We start from the raw sequence: 11,818 nt of genomic DNA, 5'->3' as shown, positions 1-11,818 counted from the left end.
ACCACCCACGGAGGGCGGTTAAAGCGACAGGCGCTGCGCCGAGCTGGGGCGGGGCGGTTCGCCCCGTCCTGTGTGGGGAGCGGCGCTCCGTCACGACTCCGCCTAGCCCGGGCGGGCCGGTCGCCTTTGTCCCGGGCCCTCTGGGCAGGGCATGATGCCGGTACCCCTCTTTCCCAGGCGGTCGAGGGCGGCAGCCTGCGGTACGGTCTAGTCTGAGGGGCTTCGCTGTGCTGCCACATAACGCCCCAGAGCGCGGTGCGCGGTTTAAACGCGTGTCCCCGCGTCCAAAGCGCTGCCTGAGATGGCCCCACCGAGGAGCGGCCCCGGTGTCCCCCCCAGCAGTGTGCGCGGGGTGGGGGACGTGGGTCTCCACAGCCACCCTGTGAGCGCGGAGAGGGAGGCGAGCTGGGCGCCGTGACAGCCCGCAGTGGACGAGGGGGAGGGCAATACCTTCGGCTTCGTCTGAGAACCCTGAGGTAAAACCCTGCCCGGCCCTGGCGCCTCAGGGTGGTGGGGATGGCCCCGATCGTGAGGGATGAATTGTGTCGGATCTGGTGTCTGTGGGGCTTGTCCCTCCACTGAGCTACTGGGAAATGTTGAGGGTAAAAGAGGTGAAAACAGAGGGTCAAAAATGACTGGCCTGGCATGCTCCCTGCCTGAGCCTCCCTCTTGAGTGAGGAAAAGAAAGGGGTTTGTGTGCCTGGTTAATCTGTGCCACCCATATATTTAACAGCCCCATAACAAATATTGCCTATTTGTACTTACTTATTGCTAATATATCATCATGCTCGCTGGTATTTATCAAGTAATCGTGTCCCCTCCCTCCTTCATTGTGCAAGGCTGCAGCAGCCATCAAATTAATGATTTGACTTTTATGACACTGTAAAAAGCCATTCTCAGAAATCATTGTTTCTCACCCACACTGTGGTGGCAGAAATACTTCTAGAGCAGGGAGTACCTCAAAGTATGGAAGATGGAGATGTTTCAAAAAGATGCGATCCTACCCAAAATAAATGGTGTAACAGAACCGGGAAGGAGGAGCTGTGCGTTGTGGGTCAGCAAGGGCTGGAAAATGGTAAGACCATTCCTGATCTGCAGCTTTCTCTTGAGCATCCTCCAGAGCTGCAGGAGTGGTGTCTACGAGGAGAGCAAATGGTCGAGATCCCAAAAAGAGATTTACCTTATGTAATTTTTGGTTATTTTAAAGCTGGTGTCTAATCCAAGCTGTTTGGTCATTCTACAGTCAAGAGAGATACGGTATCTCCACCGGCTTGAGACAGGTTGGACAAATCACATTGTGAGGAAACACATCTCCAGCGGTTGTAGAGTGGTGAAGCCTGAGCAGAGACCTACGTGTCTCTCTTGACTGGAGGCCTAGTTTATAGCTTGCTAATGTTAGGCTAGATGAATCCCACCTCTATTTTTTATTCTTGGCTCTGCCAACAACTTGGTACAGGATCATATGACTGTCCCATGTAAAATCTGTTACACAACAGTATGGGAGAGGAAAGTGCCTTATTTCATCAAGGAGCAAAGTGGGAGTGGTGTCTACTGCATATAGCACGTAGACCCTGGTTAAGGAAAACATCTTTCTTTGGGAAACGTATTTAATTCAAGAATATACTTAAAGGCAAGCATGTACTTTACTGATTTCCAGTATGGGAACAATACGCAGATGCAGAGTGCTTTGAGATTCATCAATGTGGGATGTTAGATAACTTCAATGTAGTATTCTTACAGCATTATGTGTAAATATATGCTAACTCACACTCCTGAGCTAAAGCTCTCCTTGCTAAGTAGGACATCACCTTGAGGAAGATCTTACAGTTCCAGGGCTTTGTCAGCTCCACAGTGTTATTATTTTCTTTATTTCTTGATTTACTCTCAGCACCTTGTAATACTGGGTCTAGTCTTACATTAAAAATGTGCTCTGTCGACATTTTTCTACCCCAGGTGTGTCTGAAAGAGTTTTTTGTCCTTTTGATCATCATTTGTATGTTTTCTCTTCTTTCCTCATTCTTCAACATTATCGATTGCTAATCCCGGCACTGACTTTATTCTAGGAGAGCAACTGTGTGTTGACACATTCTGTCCTGAAGGTGGGGAAATTTATAGTGCACAGTTCCAAGTACACAGCCCATTGCTATGTATTACAGAGAACTTCCCTCTGTGCTGTGAAAACTTGTTATACCAGTTTAAAAATATGTCAGGCATGCATCTCCTTCCTCTAACATTAATCATTAATTAAGATGTGATACTGACATTTCTGGTTGCTACTTAATAAAGCAAACCAGTATTTTCTGTGTGTTTCTAACTTCTATCGTACTCCAACATCGACGTCACAACATACCCAACTGTCAGTGTCAGTACAGTCCTGTGTATGGGAAGGCCATTCTGCAGCCACTCTGGAAATGCTGCCCAAACCAGAGCCACTAGAACAAGTCCATGTTTGCAAAATTCCTCTTGGCAATCTGACTCCTTTTCCTTGTGTTACAGGCCAAAATTCAAGTTTCTTCTCACAGAATGTGCTTGTTATATTTATTACTGCAAATAGCTGAGACTGGACACATTGAACCAAGCAACTGTGGTCAAAGAGGATCTTATTCACCTGTTGTGGACTTTCTTCACAAATAGTTTTCATTTTGGGTCTTTTTTTTTTTTTTCTTTGCATGTGGCTTGGATTTGATAAGCAGTTGGTAGAACTGAGCAGTCAGAAAGAAAATGTAGAATGATGGAAAGCTATCTGTTTTTCATTTGAATTTCAGTAGGCTTAGAAAGCTCCACAGGTAAAATTCAGAGCCCCCTTGTGTGAGGCAGTCAAAAAAATCCCTGTTTTAGAAAGCTGGTAATTTACATTTTGAACGTAAGGCAACAGATAGACAAAATAGGGAATAAATGTGCACTGGGATACAAGATAACCATGAAAGAAACAGGGTTTAGCTAAAGTGAAGGTTGAGTTATGTTTATGGTCATTATAGTTGACTTACTGTTGTGACAGACATGGTATTATGATTTGTTATTTGTGTAAGAGTGGCCATTGGAAACTTCAAGACAAGACCATGGCTTATTGTACAAAGTATTGTACAAATACCAGGTAGCATACAGTCACTGTTATTCTTGTTTACAATCAGTAATCCCACACGAAATATGCTTCATGGCTCATTTGTACAACTTTTCCTCATGATTGACCATGTCCTTTTTTTGGCAAGGCACTTACAGCTAGAGCCAAGGAAAGGCTTTGGTGTCACAGCACGCCTTGCTTTTCAGTGCCTAGCTGGCAGAATGCATTTCCAAACAGTGAGATAAACTTAGAGCAATCAAAATTTTGGGATTTCTCTGTGACTGAGCAGCAGGCTGACATCCCAGCCCAGATGTCGCTCCTGCCTCTCTCGTGCCATTTTGATGGCTTTTGTGGTGCTGTCAGTCAGGTCTGTGTAGTGATCTAGATTAAAACAAACCAGACAAACTGGCAAGATACAGATTGGATAGGTGGTCTGCGAGATGGGTAAGAAATTGGCTCACAGGGCACACTCAGAGGGTGGTGATCAATGGTCTTCACTTAGGCTGGCAATCTGTCACAAGTGGGGTCTCCCAGGGGTCGATACTGGGCCCCAAGCTGTTCATGACTGCTGAGGTGGACATGTCAGAAGGGAGAGCCATCTTACAGAGACACCTGGACAGGCTGGAAGAGTGGGCTAGCAAGAACTGTGTGAAATTTAATAAAGACAAATGCAAGGTCCTGTACCTGGGACAACATAACCAAAGAGCCCAATACAGGCCAGGATCTGTGTGGCTGGGGAGCAGTCTTCCTGAGAGGGACCTGGTGGACAACAAGCTGAACGCGAATCATCAGTGCACTGCTGCAGCAACGAAGGCAAATCGGATCATGGGCTGCATCTGCAGGGACATTGCTAGCAGAGAGAGACATGACCATCCCACTCTGCTCAACGCTTGTCAGGCCACACCTAGAGTACTGTGTCCAGTTTTGGTCTCTGCAATTCAAGAAAGACATGGACAGACTGGAGAGGGCCCAAAGGAGGGCCACTAAGATGATCAAAGGGCTGGAGAACCTGCCCTACGAGGAAAGACTGAAGGAGTTAGGTCTTTTCTCCCTGGAGAAGAGAAGGCTTGGGGGGGACCTCATCACAGTATTGCAGTACTTAAAGGGCTGCTACAAAGAGGGCGGAGGCTCTATCTTCACAAGGAGCCACATGGAGAAGACAAGGGGCAATGGGTACAAGTTGCACCGGGAGAGGTTTCATCTGGATATAAGAAAGACATTTTTACAGTGAGAACAATCACTCACTGGAACAACCTCCCCAGGGACATGGTAGAGTCCCCATCGCTGGAGGTTTTCAAGATGTGACTGGACAGGGTGCTAGATAATCTCATCTAGGCTCTCTTTCCCATGAAAGGCTGGACCAGATGATCTTTTGAGGTCCCTTCCAGCCTGGGCTGTTCGATGATTCTATGAACATTTTTTGAAGGAGCTTGTATCTTTTTTTTACACAGATACTTTTGCATTTGGTTTAGAGTGTCATGGGACAAAACCAAACTTTAGGTTGAGGGAGACAGATAGCAACCTCTGAAACCAGATCCGCTGCCAAAGGGACAGGAATACGGAACTCCAAAATGGTGACGCAAGCTCCAAAAGAACTAAAAATGTTAACTTTCTCATAAGAAAAGATGGGAGGTTTAAAATCCCGTCCTCTGAGCTGCGGAGAGCAACTTCCATTCCTTCCCTGGGTGATTAGGGTACATGTGTGGAAAGTGAGAGGTGAGTTTGAACAGTCTGATGGTTCAGAGACAACTGAGTCTCCTGGACTGATGCTTCCTAGACAAGCATTTGAGATACCATCACTTGCTGTAAAAAAATGGCCAAGATAGGATCTGTGGAGAGCAGAGACAGTCAGCATTTATAGGGCACTTTCTAGGAACACCTTTAGCATTTAGTTCTATTTGCAATTAAGCCAGAAGAATATCTAATTTCCAGGTTATGTTCTAACTTAATTGAGAAATAGCCCTGAAGCTGCTGTGGCCAGTGCCGTTCTGTACCTGTACAGAAGCAGAGCTAGAGTCATCGAGAGCTGCGGTTATTACCTTCTCTCCAGTCAGCCTTCACAGTCTTCCTTTCGCCTTCTGGATCCCCAGGTTCACCCCTGCCCCCTTCTCTCTTCAGTACCTTATCTCCTTCCTGGACTGCTGAGACCATCTCACTGTCCCCAAGCCATTCCTTCTGCCTCCTCCACCATCACCTCCACCCCTCCAGTGCTTCTTGACCTACCCTCTTTCCCCAGAACTCTCCATATTGCCTTTGTGGCTTCCTGCTGCCTTCTCTCTCCATCAAGCCATGTCCCTCTTCCTTGCTGGTGGCTCCGGAGCCTAATCTGATAGGCATACTAGTGAGTTGTCTAGTAAGTTGGACCAAATTTCTCTCCTCACCTTACTTCCGATGTTAGTGCACCTCACTGCTGAGACAAGATTTGCAGGTATGAGGAGAACTCTACAGAGTAAGAAGTTGCCTAATGAGTTGTGCTGTCTTCAGGGTTTGTCTGCAGTTCAGCTGGGGGGAGAGAAAGGGGAGATGGGGTGTATTTTTGGCATTCAGTACCTCAGTGGCACTTAAATTCTAGTTTCGGCTCCTAAATCCTTTATTGGATCTAGTCCTTCATCTTTTCCTTCAGCAGATCCTACTCTTAGAGCAAATACTTCCCTTTTCCTATGTTTTGTCTGTTTAGAGGAGGGTGGGACTGCCTTCTGCTGGTTTTGCAGTATCTGGTTGAAAGTGGCCCAATTTTAGCAGGTTCCTATAGCATTAATGCAACAGAAAAGTATACCTAATAGCCATTCCTTGGTTCTACTATTTAAAACCTATGTTTTTTGACATTTAATGATAGTTTGTTCTCCCATACATCCCAATGAGTATAGCCAGCTAGTTATTTTCCAGTGTCAGTGAGTTTGAAACAGATGCAACTTATTTTCCTGTGGGGAATGGAGACATATGTCACTGAATTGAATTAAATATTAATCATATTATTTCTAAAGGGGAGGATTGCAAGTAGAATCAAAAAAATATAGAAGATGATTTATTCTAAAGGAGCATAAAATACATATACTCGGAAATAAACTTGTCTTTTTAAATTGTTGAGGGGTTTTATGGTTTGGGGTTTTTTTCTTCCTTTTTTTTTTTTTTTTTAATTTATGTTTTGATTCCTGTTAGAACTGAAAGTTAATTCTTCTAACGGTCTTCCATTGGCCCATGACATGAGTCTGGATGATCTGAATTCCATCTCCCAAGGACAGGGTGTCCTGTCATACAGTGAGCTGTATTTTGCATGCGAGCTGTATTTTCTGTTTCAGCAGCACTGAATGGTTTATGGAGAAGGAAAATAGCATGGAGGCATTCCTTATATATGATATCTGAGGGAAGGACTTGCTGTTGTTATCCAGGATGTTCTGTAACTGTTCTGGAAAGGGATTCTGGTAGGGCTTTGGGCTCTGCTCAGGGTTAGCTTCAAGTCAGTGGAACAAATCCTGGTAATTTCATTAGGAGCTGAATCAGGCCTTTACTAGATCAAGAAAAGGGTTTAGACCTCTGTAGCAGAATGTAGATGGACTTTAGACATTTAAATTTCATTTGCAATCCAAACAATTTCTGCTTATCAGCCATCTAAACCTGCATTTGCCTTATCTCTGTAGGTGCCTCTCAGTTTGACCTGAAAGTTCACTAGATGCACATGCTGTGTGAGGTGAACAGAAAATTTCAGCACAAATTTACCCTTGTTCAACATCATGGCTTACACATTTTCCATCCTCAATGTCACTCAGGCTCCAAGTGTCCGCAGTGTGTTTGGGGAGACTCAGTGATATTTACTTATGAACTGGGTTTCTACGCACTGTACGTTCATAAAAACTGGGCTGGTGGATAACCTTCATGGTTCAGAAAGTGAAAGCAGAATAAAAGCTTCTAGTCAAGGCGTTACAGCAAGAAGATGAAAGGAGGAAAGATGGATGGAAATCCTCACCTCCAGACCTTCAAGGACAAATCATGTATTTTACATTGCCATTGATGGATAAAAAAGTTCCCCACCATGGCAATCCTCTAATCCCACAGGACAAAGCTATTAGAAGATAATCCTAGCCTAAATTGCAACCCTATGCTTTTTTTTGCTTGAGCATTGGTTCTCCTAATGCTGTAGGATACAATTACAGAACAAGGCCTGGAAAACCACAGCCTTTGTTCTGCCTTATTGCTTAATTGTTTAATGAAGTATTCACTTCATCTAAGTGAGTGCTTTGTAATTTTGTACTTGCATGCAGCTGGCAGTGGCAACAAGCAAAGAACTGGCTTTTCTACAGAATAATTTGTTCTCTTGGTAAAAGAAGGTACCATTAACGATATCAGGCTCTGATAGTAAATAATTTGAGAGATCTCCCCATAAAGGGAAATCTCACCCTTAAAAGCGAGGACTGAAAGCACATTTGTTACTGCTTTCCTCCCCGCCCCCCCTTTCCTCTTGATGCTGTGCAAAGACAGATGGAAGAAGTAGTGTGACAATTAATACCAGATCTTGCACTAACAGTTCAGTTTCTAAGGTCAGGACACTGCTATCATGTGCACCTCTAAAACTGGAATGGGAGAGGCGTTCTTGACTGAAAAAAAAGGTATCTCAAAAAAGGCTCATATCAAGATGAGAGCAATATTCAGGCCCTTAAATAAGTGCCAAGTCACTATATATAAGTGCAAAATAACATTTTAAAAGTTTATTTTAAAGTCTTCTGTGGGTTTCAAGAGGAAAACAGTGACCCTGTTCTACTGAAAATATTCCTATGCTCAGGACAATGTGTCAGACTCCAGCTCCCAAGGAGTTCCCTGGTGAAGGTCAAGTGCTCAGAGACATCAGTTCCCTACCAGCTACTGCTAGGCAGCTCTGTACCTCCCAGCATTTCCGGTGTTTTGATCTTTTGAAGCATTTATTTCTCTTTATAACTATAGAAGGAACTCAGACAATTAGCTCTGGGCTTGGATATAATTTTTCGCTGGGGACCTAAGCTCCGGACACCGGATATCAGGAGATTTGCAATAGGCTAGTGAGAGAATATGACCCTGGGAGCCGGAGAAAATAATTTGAATGCTGGAGGCTTTTTTGAGTTCCAGCCATGCAGGGTCTCTTGCAAATACTAAATACCAAAGTAACATTGCCAGTCTTTTAATACCGAGTTTTTCTTTAATAGCTATAAAAGCGTTTTATGAATAACATCAGTACAAACAGAATGGGTGAGGTCACCTGTGCACTAATCCCTTCCTTTCTTGCCAGCCCTTGCCTCTTGGGAGGTAATGCCTACGGATACTTCGCTGGTTCTCACAAGGAAGGGTGCTGCTTCACTGAGACCACATTGCTAGAGGAAGACAGCAATGAGAGACCTGAGAGTTTACAGCTGGTTCACTTGTTTCTTTCCATGTGGACTCTGCTGTAGGTGCCGTTCTTGTGAAGTTCATGGAGTGCAGATGATGGGAAGGAAACCATCACGCAGTGGCATTTGGAGGATCAACAAACAGTATGGTATAGGACGTCTGTGTGTATATGGTAGGTACATGTTAATGCATTGTTCTTGGCCCAAAAGAGGTGACAAATGCATGGCTTGTAACTGTTCCATGTAAAAGGAAGTACAGTGCAAACCTTTTGTTTGTCGGGATGCTTTGTAACTTGTTTTCATGAAACTACCATTTTCAACATCATTTAACAAACCATTATAGGGCTTTTAATAAATTATGGTCATTAACCTTGCCTAGGGTAATTGAGGGCACGATTTTAATTCAGGCAGTAAAGAGTCTGTCCTCTAGGCCTGAATGTTCAAGATCACAAGAGTTCAGAGCCAACATCAATTCAAGGACCAACAGGAACAGAACTGGCTCACAGCCATCTTCTGTACCTTTACAATGCTGATGGGTTCCTGCCTGTGCCAGTGTACAGAGACTTCTCAGACTGCTTTTATCTGTGCTTACTCCAAGCTGCCTCTGTGATCTGTTCTTGCAGTTGGAAGAGCTAAAGCATGGGAAGACCCTGATTCCTTTGCCTTTAAGGACATACCTGCCAGCTTTTCCGTAGGGAGTTTCCTGCAGAAGGATTGACACAGAGGCAGGGATCTGACTCATGGCTGCTAGAGACACCTCCTGGAAGAGCTGTCATGGAATAGCCAAAGGGCAGTCGTGAATCAGTCCTGAGCAGTCTCATTAGCACCTGGTTTCTTAATGGCATCCCGTATATACTTACGTTACCAGCTATTTTTGTATCCTCTATGGAACCACCGCCTTAACCGGAACTCTCTGTCCACATAAAAGAAGTTTTTTTTTCATCTATATGGAAATGCTTGCATAAACTTTTGTTTAAACCCTTTAAGATGTAAGTTTTTAATTAAGAAGAAAAAAAAAACTTTGCTTAAAACAGATGTTCAGTACCTTTTTCCTAAAACCAACACCTTAGTTTCCTTGAAGAAAAGATTTCAAAAAAGGTTGCAAAAATACTTCTTTAGCACATTTTTGGCTTAACATACTGTCTTGCCAGGTCTGTTGTTATAGCTGCTTATCACTCTGAGGTAACATTTGCTTTTTGTTTCAAAGTTTCAATTGCTTGCTTTTAGTGTTATTACTGGCAATGGCCCAATTTATGTGGTTACAGATGGGCATACTCTCAAATGGCTTCTGCATGAACCAGCTTAAACCTCCACTCTGAGTCAGAGAAGGATCAAAAGTGGCAGAGAGGAAAATGAAACAGAGGGCACAGATCACCTCTGTCTCAGCTGTATAGGAGCACAATTGTACAACAGGTCCAAAGGTTGTCTAGTGGAAAAGGCATTGAATCATGGCTGACAAGGATGACTCTGGTCTGAGTGGAGCCTTTGTAGTAAAAACTGATGAAGCAGTTAAATTACATCTTCCATTCAGTCTGCAGGTGAGAGTTGTCCAGAAGCTGCTGGGCACAAGGGTGACATAACCTCTACCCCATTACCACGGGCTCCTGGAGGTTTAGCCTGGGCTGGACCCTGCTTGTCACCTTGCAAGCTTATCAGTGTGCTTGTTGACCTAGCTGGGTTCACTGCATTCCAGAGCTGGTCACTGAATGTTGTTTATTTGAATTCCTCTGCAGCTTCAGCACAGCCCAGTATACAGGCTCTTTTGATGTTTGAAGTTATAGGCTTCCCTCACCATGGTGGCTTTGAACAATGTAATTGCTTGTCCTGAGACAGAGTTAATTTTCTTCCTAGTAGCTGGTACAGTGCTGTGTTTTGGATTTAGTATGAGAATAATGTTGATAACGCACCGATGTTTTAGTTGCTGCTGAGCAGTGCTTACACTAGCCAAGGACTTTTCAGCTTCCCATGCCCTACCGTCTGAGAAGGCTGCAGGTGTACAAGAAGCTGGGAGGGGGCACAGCCAGGACAGCTGACCCCAACTGGCCAAAGGGACATTCCATACCGTGTGACGTCATGCTCAGTACATAAACTGGGGAAAGCTGGCCGGGGGTGGGGGGGGCCGCTGCTCGGGGACTGGCTGGGCATCAGTCGACGGGTGGTGAGCAATTGCATTGTGCATCACTTGTTTTGTATATTCAATTATTATTATTATTATTATTATTATTATTATTATTATTATAATAATATTTCAATTATGAAACTGTTTTTATCTCAACCCATGAGTTTTCTCACTTTTACTCTTCTGATTCTCTCCCCCATCCCACTGGGATGGGGGGTGAGTGAGTGAGCGGCTGTGTGGTGCTCAGTTGCCAGCTGAGGTTAAACCACGACATTGCTCTCCATCCATCCTTTTTCTACAGTATGGGAATTGGGGGAGGATCGGCAAATTCAGGCTGATAACCAGTGTTCCCTGAAATTCCAAATATTATTAATGGTATCATTATGGGTGGTCATGCTTTCTTACTTTTCATGAAGCCAGGCATAAAGCTGAAGCTCAGATAAAGAGACACCTGGCATCTGTATTCTTTAATATTTACAATAGTCTAATGATTACCATTGCAGACTCTTGCAAAGTGTTCGCCTGCCTTGAGGGATGGAATGACTTGGCAGGATATCTGCATTACAATTGGAATATTGTTCCTGCTGGGAGAGGACTTGAGAGAATATTTTTACTTTTCAACAGTTCCTGCTGTGCCTTGGCATTTACAGTCCATCTGCACTAACACCTTCAGCAGTTTTCTTCTCTACCCAGCAGACTCTGGGCCAGCAGTGTGACAAGGGCATTAGTTCATCACCAAGCTGTGAGTAGCACAGTTGATTAGTTTTTATCATTCACTGCTTTTAGTGTGTCACAGAGAACTTTATAACTTCTTTTATAGGTGGGGAAATCGAGTCACAGGGAGAAGAGAGAGTGTCACTTAGTTCATCTGTTAAGGAGGGTGGAAGAGGCGACACTGAGATCCTGCATGGCTGAACTCTGGCTGGGAGACCCATCCTCTGGATTGCTACCTATTCCTGAAAATCTGAGGCATGGAGGCATGATTGTCACACTCTGCTCACCTCTTCTGCCTGGCTTACTGATCCAGTCTCCTGGAAGGTCTTTGTGAATCACTTGTGCCCTCCAGAAACTCTAACCAATCTACACAAACTCATTTGGATCTAAAATTAAAACTCCCTAGGAAAGCCAGAACAGCCAGTCTTTCCCAAACTGTGCTCTGCTGGATGGTCCAGGTCCCCAAACACATCTGTATTTCTCACGTGTGTACTTCTTAAAGCAGAACAGGGCCTCCTCTTGCTTCCAAAGATCTTCCTAGAATTCGAAACCAGGATAGGTACCGAGTCG

This window comes from Aptenodytes patagonicus, chromosome 1 (genome assembly GCF_965638725.1).
Source record: "Aptenodytes patagonicus chromosome 1, bAptPat1.pri.cur, whole genome shotgun sequence".
Taxonomy (NCBI): domain Eukaryota; kingdom Metazoa; phylum Chordata; class Aves; order Sphenisciformes; family Spheniscidae; genus Aptenodytes; species Aptenodytes patagonicus.
This window is presented reverse-complemented; position numbering follows the sequence as displayed.